Source organism: Semicossyphus pulcher, unplaced genomic scaffold (genome assembly GCF_022749685.1).
Source record: "Semicossyphus pulcher isolate SPU_LCO1_2020_fin unplaced genomic scaffold, fSemPul1.0.p SCAF_19, whole genome shotgun sequence".
Lineage (NCBI taxonomy): Eukaryota > Metazoa > Chordata > Actinopteri > Labriformes > Labridae > Semicossyphus > Semicossyphus pulcher.
The window spans coordinates 5,115,623-5,139,046 of NW_027211692.1; positions in this window are offsets into that span (position 1 = coordinate 5,115,623).

Genomic DNA, 23,424 nt, shown 5'->3' on the forward strand with positions numbered 1-23,424 from the left:
AAGAGAAACTCGGGCTTTGAATTGCCTCCTGGAAAGAAATGATTCATAGAGGTTTCTTTAGAAGAAATGATCAATGTTCATCAACCTTTTCTTAGTTTAATTGATCGTATTCATGCTGCCCACACTGCATTAGAGCTTCATCTGATCGCTTCATTACAAATGCACGACACTTAACTAGATTACGGTCGCATGCATCTGATCTGAAAGGTCACTCGCTCGCCACGTTATCTAAGAGGGCAGAAGAATCAATTAAAGCATCTTTATACTCCAAACATTTTGCTGATAACTGATCTAATATTTTAGTTGTGATGCAAACTGCCAAACACAAACACCTACAGCTTCTTGCATGCATTGAACTAATGCTTGGCAGTTCACGCCTATGAGCTACTTCAAACCTCTTAGACAGAATCACGTTATGCACGCTCTTATTTTACCATCTACGACCTGTGTTCAAAGGCGGCTTTTTTATGTCGTTTTTTAGTCACATTGAGGCGATTTTCTCTTGTTACAAACGAACACTTGGACCCGGGAGTGCCTGCAAATCCCATCCTGACAAATTCCTATTTACAGCGTCTCAGAAAGCTGTCAGTGTAGAAAACTGTTGATTGATTGGACGGACGCTTTCAGAGGGCTCACAGCACACCCAGCGTGTCGACAGGTGAGGTTATAATCCTGTCACTCAGCAGTTCAACTTCCATTAGTTATTTAGCGCTCCTGCATTTGGCTGCAGCCACACAGAGGAGGATGAACACAATTAATGGAGCTATCTCTCCAGGATTAAGCAGCGCAGCACACACAGCTTTCACAAACGTCTGTACCCTAAATGGATTCTTGCTGTAGAATACTCAGCATCCTCAAAACTCTGCTCCTGTTATCTGAGAGGAAGAATGCCTGGAGGATAAACACTTCCTCCCGCCCTTCAGGCCAAGCTTATTTTTCTGCATTTGTTTCAAGTCGACTTCGTCAGCACATAACGGGGAGCCGTGGCAGGACGGTGAGGATTGGTGGGGCAGAAACTCGCCGATATTGCAACAATCACAGGAATGTATGAGTTAGGTGAGATGTAGCCTCGTGTTCACGCTGCTGCTGGGAGATAAGACAAGGCCAATTTCATATTTTTACCTTGTTGACAGCAGCTGGCAAGTTTTATTCCTGCTGCACGCTCCGGCGACTGCTCATGTGTCAGACATGAGGAGGAAGTTTGTGAATGTTGCATGGTGGAATTCACTTCGATTTTATGTTTGGCCTCTTCACAAAACTCTTTGTGATAAAACGGAGAAAAATAATCACTTCTTGGTGCTCAAAACTGCTTTTCAGCAAACAGAGAAGTTTAACGAAGTGTGGTAACGGTAAACAGATCAATACATGCACCAGTACGCAAAGTTAAGACACCACTGGTGTAAGGATGATTTGTGTGATAATGTCAAACATTTGTCAGAATGTTTGCCTGTTTTACTTAAAGGGATAGTTCGGATTTTTGGACACCAAGTTGTATGAAATACTTGCTGTAGTAGTACAATAGTGTAGTGGATGCAAAGCTACTAGCTTACTCACCGAGTCCTGTGGTCAGACTTCTGGACGGTGGCAAAAAACAGCGCAGTATGTGAAGTCCTAGGACGATGATTTTGGGTTGAAATGGATCACCATCGCCTGGGTGTTGTTTTTATAGGGTAAAACTTTTTGGTTTCATGACCCTGGCATCTCGCTGGAGCTACTTATTCTACGTTTGGAACCATGCAGAACTCCGACCACGGGACTCGGTGAGTAAGCTAAGCAACTACTAGCAAGTATTTCATACAACTTGGTGTCCAGAAATCCAAACTATCCCTTTAAGTCACAACCCTTTAAGGTTTATTGATGTTATGAGCGTTTAAACCCACGTTTTTATACACATAATACATATTTTTTATTGGACTATAAAATGTCGGAAAACAGTAAAAACTGTGAGGCCGGAGATATACCCGCTTTTAACGCTACGTTCGTGTGTGCATGATTGGTTGCCACCCGTTCCCTGCGTCTGTTTTGAGCGTTGCCTGTGCACGTTCTCAAAAATTAATTCTACTCTTGCGCGAGATGCAGTACGCACATGAACAGTAGGGGCAGTGTCGAGGCAGAGGGGACTTTACAGGGTCAACACAGCAGCAGGGACAACAAGGGCAGAAAGTTCTGAAGACGAGCTGATAGACCAAGTCTGCAATCATCCACATCTGTATGATGCATCATTGCCACTGCACAGAGACAGACATGCCTGTCAAACCAGCTGGAGACAGTTCCACTTTAGAAGTCGGTGTGGAAACCTGCAGAACTAAATGGTTGTGACCGTTATGTCGGCGCACGTGTTGGAGGAACATGTTGGAGAAACAGAGAAGGGGGAGGTCGATCATAGTAACCTCCTCGAGTGTTGTCATGTCTGTTGATCACATCCCGCACATACGGTAGACGCATGGGGCCTCAGCTCTCTGGTGTGGCCTTGAGAGGTATCCTCCAGTAACACGTGTAGTGCATAGACAAGTTTGTGAATGATTGTGTACATGAACGCAAGGTTAAACACCAGGTATATCTCTGGCCTTAGTTTCTCCGAGTGCATGGTGATGTCTTTAAATGACAAACAAAGGTCAGAGGTCTACAGGACACACATAAGGGTTATATTGATTATGTTTTAAATGTTATCGCATCCTTTTTACGGCAAATCAATCCACAGTTGAGACGAAGCATTGCTGTTAAGCTCAGAATCAGCACCTGCAAGTAATCTGAACAACCTGCACAGCAGCTGGGTTCAGCGGGTGATTTCCATCGATAATTACCCGCAGGTTGACAGTTGCCAATCCGCTGTGTATTGTAAATATAATCTGCGCGAGGATGTTTGTGTGGGTTCTGTCAGAGAGGCTGAGAGCAGACGCACACCTGTCTTTGAAAACTTGTCACCGAGCTCAGCAGCTTCAGCGACAAGAAAAGAAATCATTTCACATTTGATTAAGTATTTATGAGAGCATCTTTTTATTTATTTATTTTGATCAATGCGTGCCGTTTCATGCCATGCAATCATCGGAAAAGCTGTTGTGTCCTCGAGCTCGGCTTCAACACAAAGAGCCGAATCTCAACACAAACTACGAGTCCTCAGCAGACGACAGCCGTTACACGTGCAGGAGAGCAGGTAATGGATGTGGAGGGTGTTTAACTGCCTTTACGGACGTTTATTGTCTAATGAGGAATAAATTCCCATCAGAAGAGGCTGAGCTGGTAGAGAACAGTCAATGAATCAGAGCGAGTTTATGTCATTGTCTCATGCAGCAATAAGCCCGTGTGTTGTGATTGTTGACTTGATACCAGCCGGTTGCTCAGGATTGACCAGGTCTGCGTCACTTTCAGTCGACCCAGCAGCACCCGGGGAAAATGGTTTGATCCTGAACCCAGACCCCTCTGCGTTACAGACTGACCTCCGAGCAGAGTCTCTGCGGTACGTTTGGATGTGAGGTAAAGCAGCTGGTGGTTTTGTTCTCCAGGACACACAAACGTGGAGGGTCTCTGTATGTCTGGCACACATCTAAACCTGCAGAGAGGCAGTCCGCTCACAAAGCTTTAACAGCATGATTTAAGTATGATATGACTAACTTCTCCAAGCAGTGTTTTTGGTTATAAGAACAGCAAAGTACAAAGGATTAGAGAGGTGAAAACTCAACATTGGTTGCCGAGTGCTTATCTAATTCTATGTTCTTTTGGAGAGTGGAACAAAGAAAGTATTTATTGAGATAAAGGAAAATAACACAATAGACAGATAGGAGGGGAGCAATCTCTGCAGAAAACCACTAAACGAGTTCCTGCAGAGTCGAGCGTGGATGTTCGGGGAGTTCAGAACAAATGTGCTGAACAGATCATTCAAAGTGATGCTCAGAAAATGAGTCCCCGGACGCTCAGTCTCATTCACTTAACCCACCTATAATCACACATTTACAGGCCTTGAGTGTATAATTGAGGCTGCATTCATACTGCAGGCCTTCATGCTCAAGTCTGATTTGATGCTCATGCATGATTTCTTGGGATCACTGTTCATATCTATTTTCTAATGTGACTCAGGTAAGATATCAGTGTGAACAGAAAGTTATTTAAAAAAGACACAAAAGACGGCACATCCACTGACGTTCGTTTTCCACAAAACATGGATGGCTCTCGGGTGTTGGGACTTGGATGTCTGGATGTGCAAAAACTTTTGTGCAAGTATGCGACATCTCCATCATTGACGGGCAAAACAGAAGAGAACGGCAAATTCTCACTTCGGTTGCGGTATGAGCCTTCTAGTTTTGATTGGATAGAGGCATCTCCCCAAATAGCAAATCTGCTATTTCGCCGTCCAGTGTTGCCAGATGTACGATAACCACCGTACTTGTACGATCATTTTTCCCGATATAATCAATCAATAATGCAAAGAAAGGCCAAATGTACGATACTTTTGCCCTTTCAAAGAAACCCACAATAACAGTTCAGCGATGCATCTGTTGCTCGTTGCATCTCTGCACGAGCGCAGCTTGCAAACAGCTTCCCCGTATGTGCGAGGATTTATGCGGGGATGTGTGTGGCCATTTCAAAAACAGCACCTCACGTGCGGCACAGCTCAAAGAGTTTCAGGAGTTCTGTAATGTTAAACCTCATAAACTTCGTAAGCCATCACAGACCCGCTGGCTCTCTGCACCAAGTTGTCAAGCGAATGTGCGCACAGTGGGACGCTCTGAGGCTTTACTTCACCAACAAGTGTTGATATGGTGCTTTTATTTTGAAGGGTAATAACGGAAGGAATGATGGGGCTGCAGGTGACTCATTAAAGCATACAGTTGCCGTCTTGTTCAAAGAACGGGACCTCCGTGTTGTTACATTATGATGGTGTGAAGGGCATAGTTTTGCAATTCAGTTTGGTATTTTGACCCTTTCTCGTATTTTTTCATTTGTACGTTTTTTGGTAAAATACGATCATTTTAAAGCTGCATTTTTAGTCTGGCAACACTGTCGCCGTAGCTTCACGGCTGCGTGTCGTTGTCCTCCATGGTCAAGGGGAAAAAATAAAAGTAAAAGTCTTCTTTAGAATCACTCCTGGAAATGTGCATATTACCATGGCAACGCGGACCAATTCTAATTTGAGTGTTCAAATACACGTCAAAGACAAGGTTTACACTGATCAGAAAAGATCAGATCTGTGATTTTTGTCAGACCGAAAAATCGGAACTGCAGGATGAATGCAGCCTTAGATGCGGTTAAAACATTGGTTATCACATATTACATTTTATTGCAATTGTATGAGTCTTTTGATACGACCACGAGGAGTCGCTGCATTAAAAAGTTGACAAGTTCTACATGGAGCTTTTCATTCTGTGATCAGTAACATGTATGTTAACTTAAATGCTGCAGGGCTGCAGCTGCATGATTATTGTTCATTGATTAACAGGTTTTTCTTCTTGTATATAAGTTGATCAAACTCTTAAAATGAACTGTTTTAAATTGCTGACTTGACAAAAACGTGCAAAATCCAAGGTTGTTCTATTTACAATGAAGAAAATAATACATTTCAGCAGTATTTACCACCATAACATGTCACTAGGAGTTATAGTAGCCACACTGAGATAAATGTTTGGCTGCAAGTAACAGATTTTTTTTTATCATTAATTAATCAGATGTTTATTGTTTGATTTGTAGATCATTATTAAGAGATGTTTGGTTTTGTGCCAGAAAAAGGTGATAAACACCTTTTATCATCATCATCTTCAGATGTGTTTGTAAAATCGAACTCTTTTAAAGGTTTGGACGGTTTTCTGGCAAAGTCGTCGAACACAACCAAAAAAACAGGAAATCCTCATGTTGGAGAAGCTTGAAGCTGAGACTGTTTGAAATTTCTGCCTGAAATGTAACTTTAATAATCAATTTTTTTTTTTCCCTTTCTTTACCCTGGACAAACCACCACATTCCCCTGGTACCGAGATCAGCTCCGTGCTGCTGTGCGCCCGTGTGTCTCAGGTGTATGTGCTTCGTATTTCAAGCAGCCGTACCCAAAAACACAACATACATCATCTTGTCCTGAGTGTGAGCGGGTGTGAGGTGTAGCCTGAAGCTCTGCCTGTCTCTGCTGCGTGCTGCTCGGCGCAGTCTATTACCTGAAGAAAATCCATTGATCATGCCCTCCTGCCATTTGAACGACACTTCCCGACTACCGGGAGATTACAGGTTCATGTATTGGCAGGATCCACTGCACGATTTTATGCTGATGCTACGCCCTGCTGGAGTATTCAGAGCCCCACACTTCGACATGATACTTCTAAAGATGTCCGATTTTGTGGGGGGGCCTATTCTGACTTGACGGATGTTGTGTGAAGCATGTCATGAGGGTTGGACCGCCGATTGACCGCTAAATTGAGAGTTTTGCTCGGAGCTCCGCGCTGCCTTCACAGGCTGATGTAACGCCTGCAGCAGACGCCTCAAACTGCTGCTCAATCTCATGCTTCTTTCTATCATCACTCATGAATAAGTCCCACACATATTTGAAGTCCTTCACTCGAGGCAGCTGCTTCCCCCTTCTCTCCACTTGCGGATGATGTTGTCCATTGGGTTTCATCGGACCGTGAGCTCGATGTGCACTGGAGTGGTTTGAAGCGTCAGAGTGACGCGGCCGAGATGAAAATCTGCACCTCTGAGTCTGACAGCGTGTTTCCCTCTGATAGAGGGACTCTGAGTGGTGGGGGGCGGCGAGAGGGAGCTGCTCTGGTTAACAATGCCAGGCTGTCTGCATCAGTTCACTGCATAAATGATACATTTGCATTCACGTCACCTTAGTGGGTAACTGTATGGCTTCATTCTGAATTCAAGGTTGATATCTTATACATTACACAGAGGCTGCAACAGTATTTACTGCATAACCCATTCAACAGTTATTTATTGTTTTCCCTATTGATCAAATACATGTTGGTTTATATAATCCAAGTACATCCTTACTCCACAGAGCGATATAAGACATCTTCAGTTACATTGTTTTGTCCGACCAACAGTCCAAAGTAAAAGATTCAAAAATAGGTCGTGCTGTGGCTCAGAGTGAGGGAACGTCTAGTTATGTTTCCTTGGGCGAAATACCTAACGACTAATAGCTCCCGGAGGCACCGCCCGCGGTGTGTGAATGATACATTTATCAGTAGCTTTGTACGGCACTAAATGAGTGTATGAAGGTGTGTGTGTGAAGGTGAATGTGACATGCAGTGTGAAAGCATTTTAACGTCTGTTCGATGTTGGTGCCGTCGATTTAAACATTTATCTTCACGTTAGTGACTTGATTATAGAAAGTTCAAGGATATCTTTACCTTTATTATCCCCGAGGGGCAACTTGTTTTACAGCCAGCTGTGCCACACAACCATCACACCTACAAGAGAAATAAACAATAAGAAGAAAAGTTATTATTTTTATTAATATTATCATTATCTGTGGTGGCAAGTGCACTGTTTTATGCTGCAGTCTGCTGGGGAGGCAGTGTAACACACAAGGATGCATGGTGACTGGACAAACTGGTGAAAAAAGCTGGCTCTGCGATAGGAGCCAGGTTGGACTCACTGGGGGATAACACCTTGATGGAGCTAAGGGATGACGGTGGTGGACAGCTCCTCTCTCTTCGCTGCAGGACGGAGAGATGTAGAAGATCTTTTTTACCCACAGCGTCAGACATTTTAATTCTTCAGTAAATTGTAGATGAGATACCAGATAAGTGAATTTACAATAATTTAAGTTATTGTTATTATCATTATTATTATTCCCTTTTCTTATGTTTACCCTCCTCCACCTTTCTCTGACTCTCTATGTTTCATAATGACACAGCATGTATTGTCTTTATGTTCTTGTCTCATTGTATCAGCGTCTTGTCTTGTAGTTGGTTTTAATGTCACACTTGTCTTGCGTTGTTGTTGCTTGTTTTTGCACAATAATAATAAAAACTATTATATATGTATATACATCACCCTGAGCGGAGCTGCGTATCTGCAGCCAGATGGGAGCAACAACAACTCTTTGATTCAACAAATGTTTGCAACTTTAGCTCAATATATGAAAAATAAAAGGTTTAATCGAGCATCACAGGTGTTGCTTGCAGATCCATTAAGTGATTACACAGCTGCCTATTTCCTCTGACATCATTCTCAAATGCTGTCATACTGTCGCTTTTCTGTGTTTCAGGTACAAGTCTCACGCACGTAGAGAATCTGATGAATTGCTTTCACAGTTTCCCGATTGAGTCAATCGTGCCTCCTTTTAAGGTGAAAATAAATATTTGATTATCCAGTAGAGTCAGAAACAATCTAAAGTCGGCATTCACTTCCTGCTAATTTTACCATTTGATAGTGTTGGTTAGTGTTTCATGATACCACAGGAAAGGTGGAAATTGATTTCAGAATTGTGTTACCACACTTGCTCGGACGTGGTCGACTGCTAATGTCAGCTGTTATCTAATGGTAGCTAATGGGTCATCAAATATGGCAGAATGGACCTCCAGATTTTCACTATCTATCACTACCTTCTATCATGGATGTGATGGCAGGAGCTGTAGTATGAATATTCCTTCCCCATCATTTACCTCAGTCCCCTCCTGGTTGCTGTCTACTTCCTGTGTGTGCACTGCTGTGTGCTCTGGAGAAAACCCACACAGTCGCCTCCTGGGGTGATTGAATATGTGATTTTGGAGTGTGGGGATTTGAAAAGAAAGCCCGGAGTCTGTGCAGTGGATATAAATTTCAACAGCGCCTGTAAGCTCGGTTGTTTGGGACATATCCATACTCTGAACCGGAGGAAATTGCTTTCTAAAGGATGCTCTTGTATGATGCATTTTCGAGCTCTTTCTTTATCCCCCAAGGACACGATCGGGCCTTTGAGACGCAGCGGAAAGGTGAATTAAATAAAGTCCGTGTCACAGCTCAGTGTTCATGTGTCCTGGTCAGGACGGTGCAGGTCAGCGCTGCACTAAGTGAGGAAAAGCCAATTTGTGGAGTAACATCACTACATTTAATCAGCTGTGTAATTGTACAGTTGTCTCATTGTGTGTTTGTGTGCATTGCCTCTCTCTCCCTCTGTTTGTTTCCCCTCCTCAGGAGCTTCAGGAAATCTTTGTTTTGACAACCGTTTCAGTTCCTGCTGCAGAGATCAACCAGAGAGCCAAGCAGCCTTTAGTACAGGTGCTGTCCGAGCCCATTGAAATACTGACTTTGAACTTCAAAGCTTTTGTCTCTCTCTGCTGCACATCATGTGAGGCTTTTGTATGAAAATTACATTCTACAGTCCAGTGGAAACCACTTAGGTAATGTGTGATCGTCTGCACGGGCTTGATTGTTGTCACAATTAATGTGTCTGTTGCACTTTGTTCAGACGCTTCTTCTGCTCCTTCTCTCGTCTCAAGCCATAAAGGAAACAAAGTCGGGGCGAGCAGCCCGATCCGTTTCCAAGGGAAGATTCAGCGTGAATGCAAATCAGGAAATCTCGGAGTAAGCAGTTAGCCAAAGTGATAATGTACCATTTGTGCCGTCCAGCTGTCTGCCGCACTGGTGTCCATGTTTACTCTGCCAGCTGACTTTGCTGTTTGGGATTTTTGTACATTAAATATGTAGATAAAACTGAATTTAGACCAGAGAATAAAACATGGCATCTAGATTTTAACAGGATTTCACTTTAGTTAGTCTTGGCTTTTCTTGGAGCCAGGAAAATAAATAAGAGCCTTTTACTCTGAGACTGAGGACCATGACAACAGACACCACGCAGAGCTGAAATAGATTGTTAATCACACGATTAGTTATTCAAAATTTTGGCAACTGATTAATCCTTTGTTGTATTTTTCAAGCAAGAAACATTTTCTGGTGTCACTGTCAGATTGAGAAATAAGTATATTTGCTGAATTGTATCTGTGTAATTTGAAGATTTTCATTTGAATAAATGTCTGTTAAGTCTCTATCTGTCGCCGACTGAGGTAACACAATGGTGACTGAGCCTATGGCCCACTGATGAAAGCCTTTGCAGTATTACAGACTGGGTGTTTGGTCACAAGCAGCGACCAGTGAGTGACAGGTTTTCCATCAGCCAGCAGTGGTTGGTCTGCCAGAGAGGGTAGGCGGAGCTAAGCGGCTGCTTTTCCGCTCTCTGCGAGTGTTGCGAGTAAACAGTAATCTACTATGGCTGAACAAACAAAGAAAAGATGGATGACTACAGATACAACTTCAACAAGAAGTGAAAATCCAAAGAAAAAGAAACAAACTCGACACTCAGATGAAGCAAACAGTCTGAAAAGGAAGGCCAACCGGAGCCAACCGTGGACGTCACACATGCAATACTGTCTGGATATCTGGGAAGTGTGCTCCCGCAATTACTGTTTATCGCCATAGGTGGTATGGAAATTAGATCTTCAAGATTAGCACTTTAAATATCTCAGTTTTTAACAGCTATAGCAGCATAAGCTTAATAAATAGATGGTATAGATGTTGTTGTTGTGTTATTATGGGCGCTGTGTAAATCCAGCAGCAGGTCTCTTTCATGGCACATCCATAAACACACTTTACTATAACATTGTTTATATTGATGCCATAATATAACATTACATGTACTGCATCATGTATCATCTTCAATGGCCATTTTTAATTGGTGGGGAGTCAGCCGTGATACGCAGAGACACCTGTCAATCAAACAAACATCCTAAACCATATTTCCTCTTAAGCCTCAGTATCTCCATGATGGAAAAATTATCCCCAAAATTGCCTCAGAAAACCATTACAGGGAGAAGCTACTGAGACTCTTCTGTGAGACTTTTTGAGGGGAAAAATGTACTTTGTATTTCAGGAGAGGAGAGGGAGGATTTTTCATTTGACGTCAACTCAGTTTTCTTGGAGTCAGCATCTCGCAGCCGTGAGAGGAAGTGAAGCTGCAGTCGTCACTCGGCTCAGACAGACAAAAAAAAAGTTGTTTTTTTCTCAAGTGTTTCTGAACTTGAGGGCCGACTCTCACCTCTGTAATTTACGAGAGAGACACGACAGGATCGGACGGTTTAATGATTTGCTGTCAGAGCATCATTGGAGGTCATCATTGATGCAGGAGGGTGTTTGCAGAACAAACAGCTGGATGCTGCAACAGGACGGTAACAAGCGAGCTGCTAAAGCTGCTAATGCTGCTCCTGTGACGGTCTTTCCTCATCAGGGTGCAGAGAGGGGAGCTGAAGCATTGTTCATTTACAAAGACAGCGCCTCTCTTCCTGCCTCTCCTCCTTGTTTTAGCGAAGCTCGAGCGGTCAGACTGAGTTCACTCTCAGAGACGCTGTTTGAATTACATTTCACACAACCTGATTTAAATTAGATCTGAAGTTTAGATTGCTTTTGTCTTTTGGTCTCCTGCTGGGCTTTTTGTCTGATCACAGTCAGTTATATATAAAAGTTATTTATGTTGTTGAAACTGTGAAATTGGATCATAATGACAACAAATTAAAAACATTAAAGTGTAAAACATGGTGAGAGTTTATAAAGTTTAATTTCATAGGTCTAGTTCCTGGCTTACTTCTAAAGCTTTCAACAATATCTCATGTTCCTCCGTGGCAGACGGAGCTTGTCATGGAGATTTAGCTTATCTCCATGTGCTGAGAGAGATGATAATATAAGGCTGAGAGCTCAGGGAAGAGCTAAAAAAGTCGAAAGTCGACGTTAGTTAAAATGATAATCTCAAAGATTTTCTTTCTCTATCTATCGCCGAATGAGGAAACACAATGGTGATTGAGCCTATGGCCCACTGATGAAAGCCTTTGCATTTGCAGTATTACAGACTGGGTGTCTGATCACAAGCGGCGCCCAGTTAGTGACGCATTTTCCATCAGCCAGCAGTGGTTGGTCTGCCAGAGAGGGTAGGCGGAGCTAAGCGGCTGCTTTTCCGGTCTCTGCAAGTGTTGCGAGTAAACAATAATCTACTATGGCTGAACAAACAAAGAAAAGATGGATGACTACAGATACAACTTCAACAAGAAGTGAAAATACAAAGAAAAAGAAACAAACTCGACGCTCAGATGAAGCAAACAGTCTGAAAAGGAAAGCGACCGTCAGCCAGGAAAATCAAGAGTTACAACCGGAGCCAACCGTGGACGTCACACATGCAGCACTGTCTGGATATCTGGGAGGTGTGCTCCTGCGATTACTGTTTATCGCCACAGGTGTCGCCAAAGAGAACGAAACTGAGTTTTTTCAGGTGACAGAGCAAACTCCATCTGCTGAGGAAGGTCATGAAATGTGGTTGAAAGCTCTGAAAACAATTCTATTCATTCTAATGTCAGATTGCACTTAAAGACTCCGGCAGCACAAAGTGTTTCACTAAGTATAAAGATTTATACACATGACTGGTTTTCAAGAAGCAGACCATTTACAGTTAATCAGATGGATCCCACTAATTAGCTGCAACAGATAAAGTGTGTTTCCAGTGAGAGTAAGAGAGCAGTCTGATATCGAGTTACAGCCTTTACAGCTTTTCTATAAATATGGATCACATTTCTGAAGCTTGTGATATTATTACTGCTGCCAGTGATGGTGCGACTTCAGCCTGTAGGAGACAGATGGAGAGAGAGGCAGGCGACAGACTCCGTCAGGCTCGGCTGCTATAGTAACAGTAACGGGTACAAGACCTTTCCTGTGTGGATAAACACTGGCCCTCACTTAAAAAATATGAGTCAGTTTACTTAGTCTGTTACAATACGAGTCCCATAAATCAGCAGAATGTTTGAGAATGGAGCCGGAGCCGTGGGGACACGTCCCACTCACAGCTGCAGGCTGTTCTCACACTGTGGACTCTGCCATGTCTCAGTGTGAGAGTGATATGCCTTCAATGGGAAATCAAAACAAGCTCATGAATCACACTGGAAACTTTGAAATCTCACTTTTTTGTGATTCAGGGAGTGTGGATACGAAGACATTCAACAATCTTCTGCAGATTTCTGATTATTTTGAAGATTACAAAGCCTGCCTGTGTGCAGCACACACCGCTGAGATTATTGACCATTTTACTGAGAGGAACTCCCCAAGGACGAATCACCTCGTCCCTGTAGAGAAGCAAATGGAAAGTGCTCTCAACTGTTTCCACCTCGGCGCGGTGGAAGTGGCCTCGCGGGACCTGGAGCTGGAGGGCTGCAGGCAGGAGGACTACATGATTAGACCGGGGATCTGATAGAAGGTCAGGATCTGTGGTAGGCCAGAGACGAACACTGATGCTATCAGGGGCGGTCTGCAGAGCCGTGATAGTCCTCCAAGACTGTGATCTACAGAGTGACAACGCTGTCACTCCTCCCTCCACAGGAACATATCTAACAGCTAATCGATGAGGATGTGAAGCACGATTCATGCCGCTCCGCTCAGGTTCTCCTGCTGGAAATCCAACTGTAAAAATGCCCCTTTTATATATCTTGGAAAAAAAGCGTGTTAGATTGTTGCCGTCATTGTCTCTGATTATTAGTGCAGTAATCTAACCCCGCTGTTCCCTTTTTCCTTTGTTGGCTGAATCATATCAGGGTCATAAGTGTAGTATTTTCATTTTTCTCCTCCACTCTCCTCCTGACTGGCCGATCTCATAACTTCTCAGGCTGTTGTTTGTCTTCAGCCCTTTTCACACATGCACTCTTGACAATTGGCAGAAAATTTCAAGGCAGTCTTCCCCTGACATTTTCCAGAGTTGCCCTTTCTTTCCTTTTGACTTTCAAGCTGGAAAAACACGAACGTTTTTCTGTGTGCTTTGTCTGATTTCTGCCCAAAAGCATTGCACAAAGAAATGTTCAGATTATTTTCAAGCTGAGACAACTGGCCATTGAGTTCCCTCCAAGTTAAAGGCCCAGTTCGCTGATTTTCAACCTCAGTCCTATCATGCTATCATGGGGAGCTAATGCCAATATGGTAGGAAAAAATGTAATTTGGCTCTGTGCCTTTGGAGGACACTATCCGCTTCTCCAATGGGCCCTGGAAAACCTCCACCAGACTACGAAAAACGTGTCATCTGGTGGAGGCCAGGGAGCTCGCTAAACTACACTTCCTCAATCTAGGCTGCCCGCCTCCGATGTCATGTCTCGTTCAAAGTCGTCAGGTTTGAAATGTAGACTGCAGACCTGAAGACTTTTTAGACAATCCACCGGTATATTCTTGTCGTATTTCAGATTCTGTAGCGCTCTGAGCCATTGCCTGCAGCAAAACAGTAATATTTCACTCCAGCATCTCTCGCTGGGCCGTTCCTTTCAGAGGGAGGGGCACAATGCATGCTGGGTGTTGTGGGAATGTAGAATGGGCAAAATTACGAGCTGTTTGTACAACTTTCTCCACAGCTATGGCGCCAGTTTAAAATATTCCTGCTTCGGTTTCTGAGCGCTCCTGAACGCAGCACAACTCAGCGCATCTCCCCGAAACACTAATTTTATCGTGTGTGCGTCCATGAATATCTAAGTTAATTTTGCTCTGATGTTTATGTTACTCTCTGTTAGCGTCGGCTTTGGCTGCGAGTGTATTTTCGGCATGTTGTTATACAGTTTACCTTTCCCCACATCTTCTTCTTGTGGTGTTTTATGTTAGATACAGGTGTAATGTTATTTACAGGTGTGATGTTAGATACAGGTGTAATGTTAGATACAGGTGTAATGTTATTTACAGTGTAATGTTAGATACAGATGTAATGTTAGATACAGGTGTAATGTTATTTACAGGTGTAATGTTAGATACAGATGTAATGTTAGATACAGGTGTAATGTTAGATACAGGTGTGATGTTAGATACAGGTGTAATGTTAGATACAGATGTAACGTTAGATAGAGGTGTAACGTTAGATACAGATGTAATGTTAGATACAGGTGTAATGTTAGATACAGATGTAATGTTAGATACAGGTGTAATGTTAGATACAGGTGTAATGTTAGATAGAGGTGTAACGTTAGATACAGGTGTAATGTTAGATACAGATGTAATGTTAGATACAGGTGTAACGTTAGATACAGATGTAACGTTAGATGCAGATGTAACGTTAGATACAGGTGTAATGTTAGATACAGATGTAACGTTAGATAGAGGTGTAACGTTAGATACAGATGTAATGTTAGATACAGGTGTAATGTTAGATACAGGTGTAATGTTAGATACAGGTGTAATGTTAGATAGAGGTGTAACGTTAGATACAGATGTAATGTTAGATACAGGTGTAATGTTAGATACAGATGTAATGTTAGATACAGTGTAACGTTAGATGCAGATGTAACGTTAGATACAGATGTAACGTTAGATACAGGTGTAATGTTAGATACAGGTGTAATGTTAGATACAGATGTAATGTTAGATAGAGGTGTAACGTTAGATAGAGGTGTAACGTTAGATACAGGTGTAATGTTAGATACAGGTGTAATGTTAGATACAGATGTAATGTTAGATACAGTGTAATGTTAGATGCAGATGTAACGTTAGATACAGATGTAACGTTAGATACAGGTGTAATGTTAGATACAGGTGTAATGTTATTTACAGGTGTAATGTTAGATACAGGGTAATGTTAGATACAGATGTAATGTTAGATACAGGTGTAATGTTAGATACAGGTGTAATGTTAGATACAGGTGTAATGTTAGATACAGTGTAATGTTAGATACAGGTGTAATGTTAGATACAGTGTAATGTTAGATACAGGTGTAATGTTAGATACAGGTGTAATGTTAGATACAGATGTAATGTTAGATACAGGTGTAATGTTAGATACAGGTGTAATGTTAGATACAGGTGTAATGTTAGATACAGTGTAATGTTAGATACAGGTGTAATGTTAGATACAGATGTGATGTTAGATACAGATGTAATGTTAGATACAGATGTAATGTTAGATACAGATGTAATGTTAGATACAGGTGTAATGTTATTTACAGGTGTAATGTTAGATACAGGTGTAATGTTAGATACAGTGTAATGTTAGATACAGTGTAATGTTAGATACAGATGTAATGTTAGATACAGGTGTAATGTTAGATACAGTGTAATGTTAGATACAGGTGTAATGTTATTTACAGGTGTAATGTTAGATACAGGTGTAATGTTAGATACAGTGTAATGTTAGATACAGATGTAATGTTAGATACAGATGTAATGTTAGATGCAGATGTAATGTTAGATACAGGTGTAATGTTAGATACAGATGTAATGTTAGATGCAGATGTAATGTTAGATACAGGTGTAATGTTAGATACAGGTGTAATGTTAGATACAGTGTAATGTTAGATACAGATGTAATGTTAGATACAGGTGTAATGTTAGATACAGATGTAATGTTAGATACAGATGTAATGTTAGATACAGGTGTAATGTTAGATACAGATGTAATGTTAGATACAGGTGTAATGTTAGATACAGTGTAATGTTAGATACAGTGTAATGTTAGATACAGATGTGATGTTAGATACAGATGTAATGTTAGATACAGGTGTAATGTTAGATGCAGATGTAATGTTAGATACAGATGTGATGTTAGATACAGATGTAATGTTAGATACAGGTGTAATGTTAGGAGCACATGTTGCTCATGTTCCACACTAACTGGTTATGTTGTGTCTCTGGACAGAGCGCTGGGATCCAATTAGTGTCTACGAATAACAGCAAACAGGCGTGTTTAAATATTAACACCAGAAGTAGAAAGACACACAAAATGCACAACAATTTGTTGTGTAGCCAAACTTCAGTTCAGATCTGCTGAATGAGATCACATTAATTTGCATTTAGTACTAAGTGCAACCCCGGCTCTTTGTTATGTTCGATTCAACAACCGCGGGGATACAACCTTGCTTAAAGGGAAACATCTGTGTTTTAAAGCTTCTCCACTAATTGCTATCATTTGTTCAACACTCGAGACTCTCCAAAAACAAGAGAGCCACTTCCCTGCTAAATCTGGTCACTGTGTGCTGGGAGATATTCAGAGTCTGATTCACATTCTGCTTTCACTGCGACGGCTTGTAAATCAATTAAATGTGTCTCTGACAGGCTTCCTACTCACACACCGATCACGATGAATTCTTGCTTCACTCCTCATCCGTCCTTGTGTATAATGACGTGCGATATGTGCATGAATAGCAAAAGAGGAGCAGCCGCTATTGTGTGCTGTGTCGGCATTTCTGTATTCACCGCATGGAATACCTCCGTTTGTGGACTGAATCGTGTGTCAACATATTCCTGCATCCCATCTTCCCTCAGGCTCTTCTCTGGATGCAAAGCCGGCTTTAGCCCCTGCTGACCTGTGTAGTTCTGCAGGAAGATGCTGTTCGCCCTGAGAGAAACAAACATAAAAACAGTCCTTTTTTCTCACACTGGCTTTAATAGTAATGTGGGCCCTGTGGGTGTGCCTGCTTTCCTCTGAGCTCCAACACAATATCTCAGAGGAGCAGCAGCGGGGGATTCATTGAATCTGCGGAGAAGAATAGACAGAGAAATCCCTCTTAATCCAAAGCATAAAAAAGAAACTAATTCTCTGAAAAATATACATGCCGTGTGTTGGGAAGCATCTTTTAAATTGCGTCAGGATAAAACAGTATTTGTTCTCTTTAGTCATTATTCTCCCCGCTTCAGTGCCTGAGAGCAACAGCAGGTATAACAAAGACAGATGACTGAACATTAGAAATGTGAAATGTCAGTGTGCAGTTCATAAAATCACTCACACTCACTTGTCGGGCCCCTATGGCTTCATTAAAATCTGTTTAGTGAGTGTCCAGAGCAAAGAGTCCTTATTCTTTTAAAGGTATGAGTGCAGAGTAGGCCTGCACAATGTGAGGAAACTCTGCGATTACATATTTAAATAACGATATGAACAAATATTAAAAAGTGCGTATTAGCCATAACTCACAGTTTCTATGTCTAACTGCTGTTTAACACTATACCTGTGTTTGCAACATGTCCCACCTGAATCCTAAATAAACAGTAATGATGAAATTGTGCGGCCCTAGTGTGGAGTCACCGTCTGTCTCATCAGAGGACAGCTACTCGCTCGACTTTGGGCAAGGACGCTCAGAACCAAACCGGCGCCACATGGGACATCTGGATTTTCACACTTCTCGACACCCATGTGTAATCGACAGCGACAGGCGGTGAGTGACGGCATCAAGCGGGAGCCCGAATACTCAGGTGGACAATGATTCCTCAATCATCTCTGTGGCTGGAACAGATCAGCGTCCTCGCCGCGCGCCGATAATACTTTAGTCACAGGAGTTGGAGCCGAGTCTGTTCAATGAGGATTGTGTCAGTTAAAAAGCCACGTTTACATTGTTTGTTTTTCTGGAGATGGCAGCTTATTTAGGAGACGGGTGACAGCTGCGTTGCGATGATAAGGTTTTCATGAAAAGTGGGTTCAGGAACAATCATTCCCAATACAGAGGCGTCTTTCTTCATGTATCAGATGTGAACAAGAGAAAACCAGTTACTGATCAAAGCAAGAAGATGTAAATTAAAGGTGAAAGAAGCTGGAGAAAAACATCAAAATGTTCTTTTGATATTACTATAAATATCATGCTGCTATAAATAAACTCCATGCATCACATCATAGAATCATTCTGTATGGAAATATACATCAAAAGGAGTAACACAAAAAGTAAACATTTAGAACCTTTGCAAACATTTTATCCACTTTATTCAGTTAAGTTTTTTCTTTCTTGAGCTTCCAGAGCTCCATTAGGCTCTAATCAAACACGCAGTGTTGATATTTAAAGCGCCGTAACTGATGCGATTGGCTGGAAATATCTCCGGTCCTTCTCCTTCATTTGAATTTCCCAGCTGTGACATCACTCCACTGATGAATGATGCAATGTGTTTACATCAAAACAAACTGAAACTGTGAGCAGAACCTCGAGCCTTCACAGCACCGGAAGAGTAACTGCACTCTGTATGAAAATGTGAATTATACAGCCAACATATATTATATACACCCAGATGGTTGATTTGTGTGTGGTCAGAAGCACTTTTCCACTCACAGAAACCAGTGCATCGCTGCTCCTTCCCAGATCCAGTAAGAAGATACTCTGTAAATACAGGAGCTGCCCCCTAAAAGTTAAACCCCAGTGTTTCTCCGACACTTTTGGGCTGGGCTTTGGAAGCTGCCAGCCTAGCTAACGCTAACTTTAGCTTAGCTTGCATCTCTGATAACTTCAGATCTAGACAGTCTATATTAAGGTTCAAAACAACAAAGACGCCAAAAACACAAAGTTATATAAATGGCTATAAATGTTTCATTGTTCAGTTAATAGCCTAAGCTTGTTGACACATCAGAGAAAGTTGCATCTTCCAGGTAAAACCTGATACTACCGTATGAGGTCGGTGAGGCACTGAAGTTAACTCACAACATCCTGACTCAGGTAAGCCTTCTGAAGTCCATCTCCAATGTCATTTCTTAAGTTCCCCTTTAAGGCAGCCATCGTATATTCCTTGCCACTAATTTGGTCATTACTGCCTTAAGCTGTGTTGTTGCACAATGTCTTAATACTGTGACAGCATGAGGCAACAATGTGTGCTAACCTTCAGGCTGACAGCTGACTTACTGTGTCCAGCCTTGTGTTGCCTGTTTCTCTGGTTGGCTGAGCTACAACTGAAACCTGACCAAGACAGAAGAGAAAATTAGACAGGACACTTCCAACCATTGATCAGAATAATTAGCATGCATGTTTGTGTTGGTGGGATAAACACAAATCCTATTTGTATGCAGTATGGCAAGGACAAGTGAAGGATTGTCCAAATTGACCTCGTTGAGCGTATGAAAGACAATCTGTGACAGATGTTACGATCTGTGAGCGCCCAAAAATACTAACACTCATTGGCCAACATTTCCCACAAGATTTTTGGCTTCTCAAAAAGTTCCCAGCCCCTCCCCTACCTGGCTGAAGTCTGCCTGACAACCTGGAAATGGAAATGCCTCGACATAACGAATGAAAGGCAGACAGGGCGCGAGAATAAACAGGTCCACACAGAAGTGCAAGAGACGCATCATTTCAGAGGCATTAAGCGAGACGGGATTCAATTTCATCTGGCCTGCTCGAGCGTGTCCCTCTCGTCTGTCACTTCCTACGTTTACCAGCGCCAAAGGATGGCATCGTCACATTTCCCATCACAGCACTCTGCTGGTCATATCACATAGTGGACATGGTGACACGGTTAAATCAGCATACCTGACACTGATCAGTGTCCTTTTTATGGAAGTGCGACTGTCGGGCCATCCCCGCGCTGCTGCCAGCTTCTGCACGGGGCAGGAGATGAACTCCACACCAGGTTTGGATTGTTTATATATATATTTTGTTTTATATAAAGCCAAGGGCAAAAACTCGAGTCCATTTCAGGTAGGGTTAGGGCATGTAGATGGAGTTCAGATTATGGAACACCCTGTTATTCAAGACAAGGACGGCCTGGACACTACAGAGCTGACTGACGCGGTTCTTTGGAGCGCTTGTATGAGATATAATGCCTGTTTGGATAATGTACAAAATCAGATAACAGTAGCCAAATAAAGCTTGAGCAGGCCTTTTTTAGTACTTTCTCAGTTTGGGATGGATTGTAGTTTTAAAAATCCAAGACTGAATGAAGGACAAATTACACTCGAGCTCCTGAATACTGATTCTAAACTGCAGCTTGGCATTTGAGCCGAGGTCCCGAAAATTGGCAAAAAAACTGCTGTACAGAATTTTCTGAAAAACGAATCAGAGTCTTATGCGAGTCCAACTCTGTGTTATTGATTTTTCCACACAGCCTGTCGGGAGATATCATTGTGCAATGATTAAATGAGAAGTATAAGAGGATATTGAAACCTTATTTTATCTCGAGGCCACATTGTTGGAACCTGTGGTGAACAGAACGATTCAGCAGGAGGATTTCCCATCTCTGCTATCAGCTGAGACCTTTACCAAAGTCCTTTACTGTCTCTCTGTGTTGCATAAAGATGGAGAAAAAAACCTGTTTAAGCTGGCCGAACGATTTCAATGAATCAGCCTTATTTCTACATGTTGCACCATTTTTTAGCTGGTTGTGGTAATGGGTTTGGTTGAGCAATTAAGATCATTTGTACAAAGAATAGTTGTTTTGCATTTGCTGCCAGGTAATAATACTGTGTCAAGGAGCCTCGGGGTAACGGCTTACACATCCTACTGGCTCACAACACAATCATAGGTTTCACTTCTGACAAACTTTAAAACAGGAAAATGACTCAGTTTAGAAACATTGAACAAGCTTCAGTTAAGAGGACTTTGAGATCATTCGCACTCCAACAGATCGCTGCATGTCATTGTGCACAGGTTTACAAAACATAACGACATAAACAGGCGGTAAACTTATAAGTATAAACATGGAGGGAATGATTGTGAACCAGACACTGGCACAACCTCCTTTACTGTTCAGGGTGGAGAGACGACACGAGTGACGTTCTGTGGAGGCCGAGGATTTTATAACTGAACTCTGACTGGGATGAACTCTTTGTCTCTGACTGTGGAAATGTGACATTACATATCATACATTAGGAACAAAAAGCTTTAAAACTAAAACTTAAAAAAAAAAAATATGACTCTTGTAGGCTTACCCAGCTAGAAATGTTTTGTTCTAACGTTCTGAGAATGTTACATGCAATGTTTTTAATAGTAGGAGAACGTTCTCTGACAAATGAAACATGTTCTCTGAAACATGTTCAGAAAGTTGAAGTGAGAATGTTCAAATCACATTTCAGGAACGTTTTAAAAATCACGTTCTGATAGTTCAGGCCGTACTAACATCCTGAAAAGATCCTCAGGATGTTGCAGTGAGCATGTTCTACCTTTGTTTTCATTTAACATTGAGCAAATGTTTTAAACAAGGCGTTCTGACGTCCCAGGCCTCAATAACATCCTGAAAATATCTTCAGAATGTTCAGTAATAACGTTTTGTTTTTAAATTTTAACGTTACCAGAACTTTATTTGAAATGATAAACATAAAGCGTTCTTTGAATATTTGGTTAAAAAGTTTTCTTTCAAATATAATTAGAACTTTTAGGTAATGTCAGCCAATGTCATGGGAACGTTCCCTGCTAGCTGGGTATACATCAGTTGTGTTAAATAATGTGGAATATTTATACAAAATATCTAGAAGGAAAAGAATGCCGACAGGCACACGATTAGTGTCAATCTCATGCATTATTTTCTACCATAGGCACATCGTTATCATTCATTTAACTGTTATTAGGATGAAGTTTATTTTATTGTAGTTAAAAAATAAAAAGGAAATAAAATCTCAAACTCCAATGTTTCAGCCTTATGAGCATTGTTTTCTGCATTCATCAAATAATCACATCAAACTACGGTGCTTAACTTTCAGCAGGAACCTGATATGAGATCATTTGAGCTCTCCAGTGTGGAACTGTGAGGAGCTGTCCATGGTGCTGGAATGCTCTGCTTATTACAACAACTGGTGTCACATCCTACCTGCCCTGTTATTCTTCATGTGTCTGAGGATCATTCTGCACCTTATTGTGTTAAACTTCAGAGTCTGACCCCACATGTCTTTGTTGGTGTATTACCTCCAGGGGAGGAACAGAGGCCCGACACATGCTGAGCCTTTTGGGGCACAGAGCAACAAAACACCAACACCAAGCAATGCCTGAGTGACAATAAGTGAACGGTAGAATGAATCTGTGACCTTGCTTTTATGAAGGCAGGGGAAGAGGGCAACAACACAAAATCCCCGGCTGCCAATTTAACAGATGAGAAGTAAAGGAGCAGAACTCCCCCTGATGTGATAACTACTCATTACTGGAAGGAAAATAAGACACTAGTGACTGTACACATGCATTTGCTATTTTAAGTATCAGGCTCATTTTGTGTCCCTGAGAGAGGCTCGGAAACGCAGCAGAGAAGTGCAGAAACTCTTCACTGTCTAACGTCTGGGGTCAGTTTTTTTTAACACAGCTGCTGGATAAACGGGTAGTTTTACTTTGGCTCCAAAATCCTCCATCAGTGATTGTACTTCCATCACAGTATGTTACTGAAGTGGAGACAGCAGATAGGGACAGTCAGAGAGTCTCTAAAGTGGGTTTCTTTTCGGAGTCAGGAATGGGAAGTTAAACCCAGCTGAACTCGCTGAACCTGAACTTATTATGGTGACTAATTCATGATGTGGATGATTATACCTCCTGGATTGTTTAATGCTTGTACTAAAAAATTAACTAAGTGTCGACAGTTCTCAAAGCATTATTTAAAATACCACCTGTCAGGAAGTTTCCTTATTACTGGTCATCTTTTGGGAGACTGGACGCACTGGAAGATCTAGATGGTTCTTTCAGTGTCGGTGAAGTAATTAAGTGGCATGACAATTAAACAAAACAAATAACTAAAAGTAAGAAGTAAATTAAAGCTCATTCACTTAACTCAATGAAAATACTAAAACATTCACTTGAACAGATG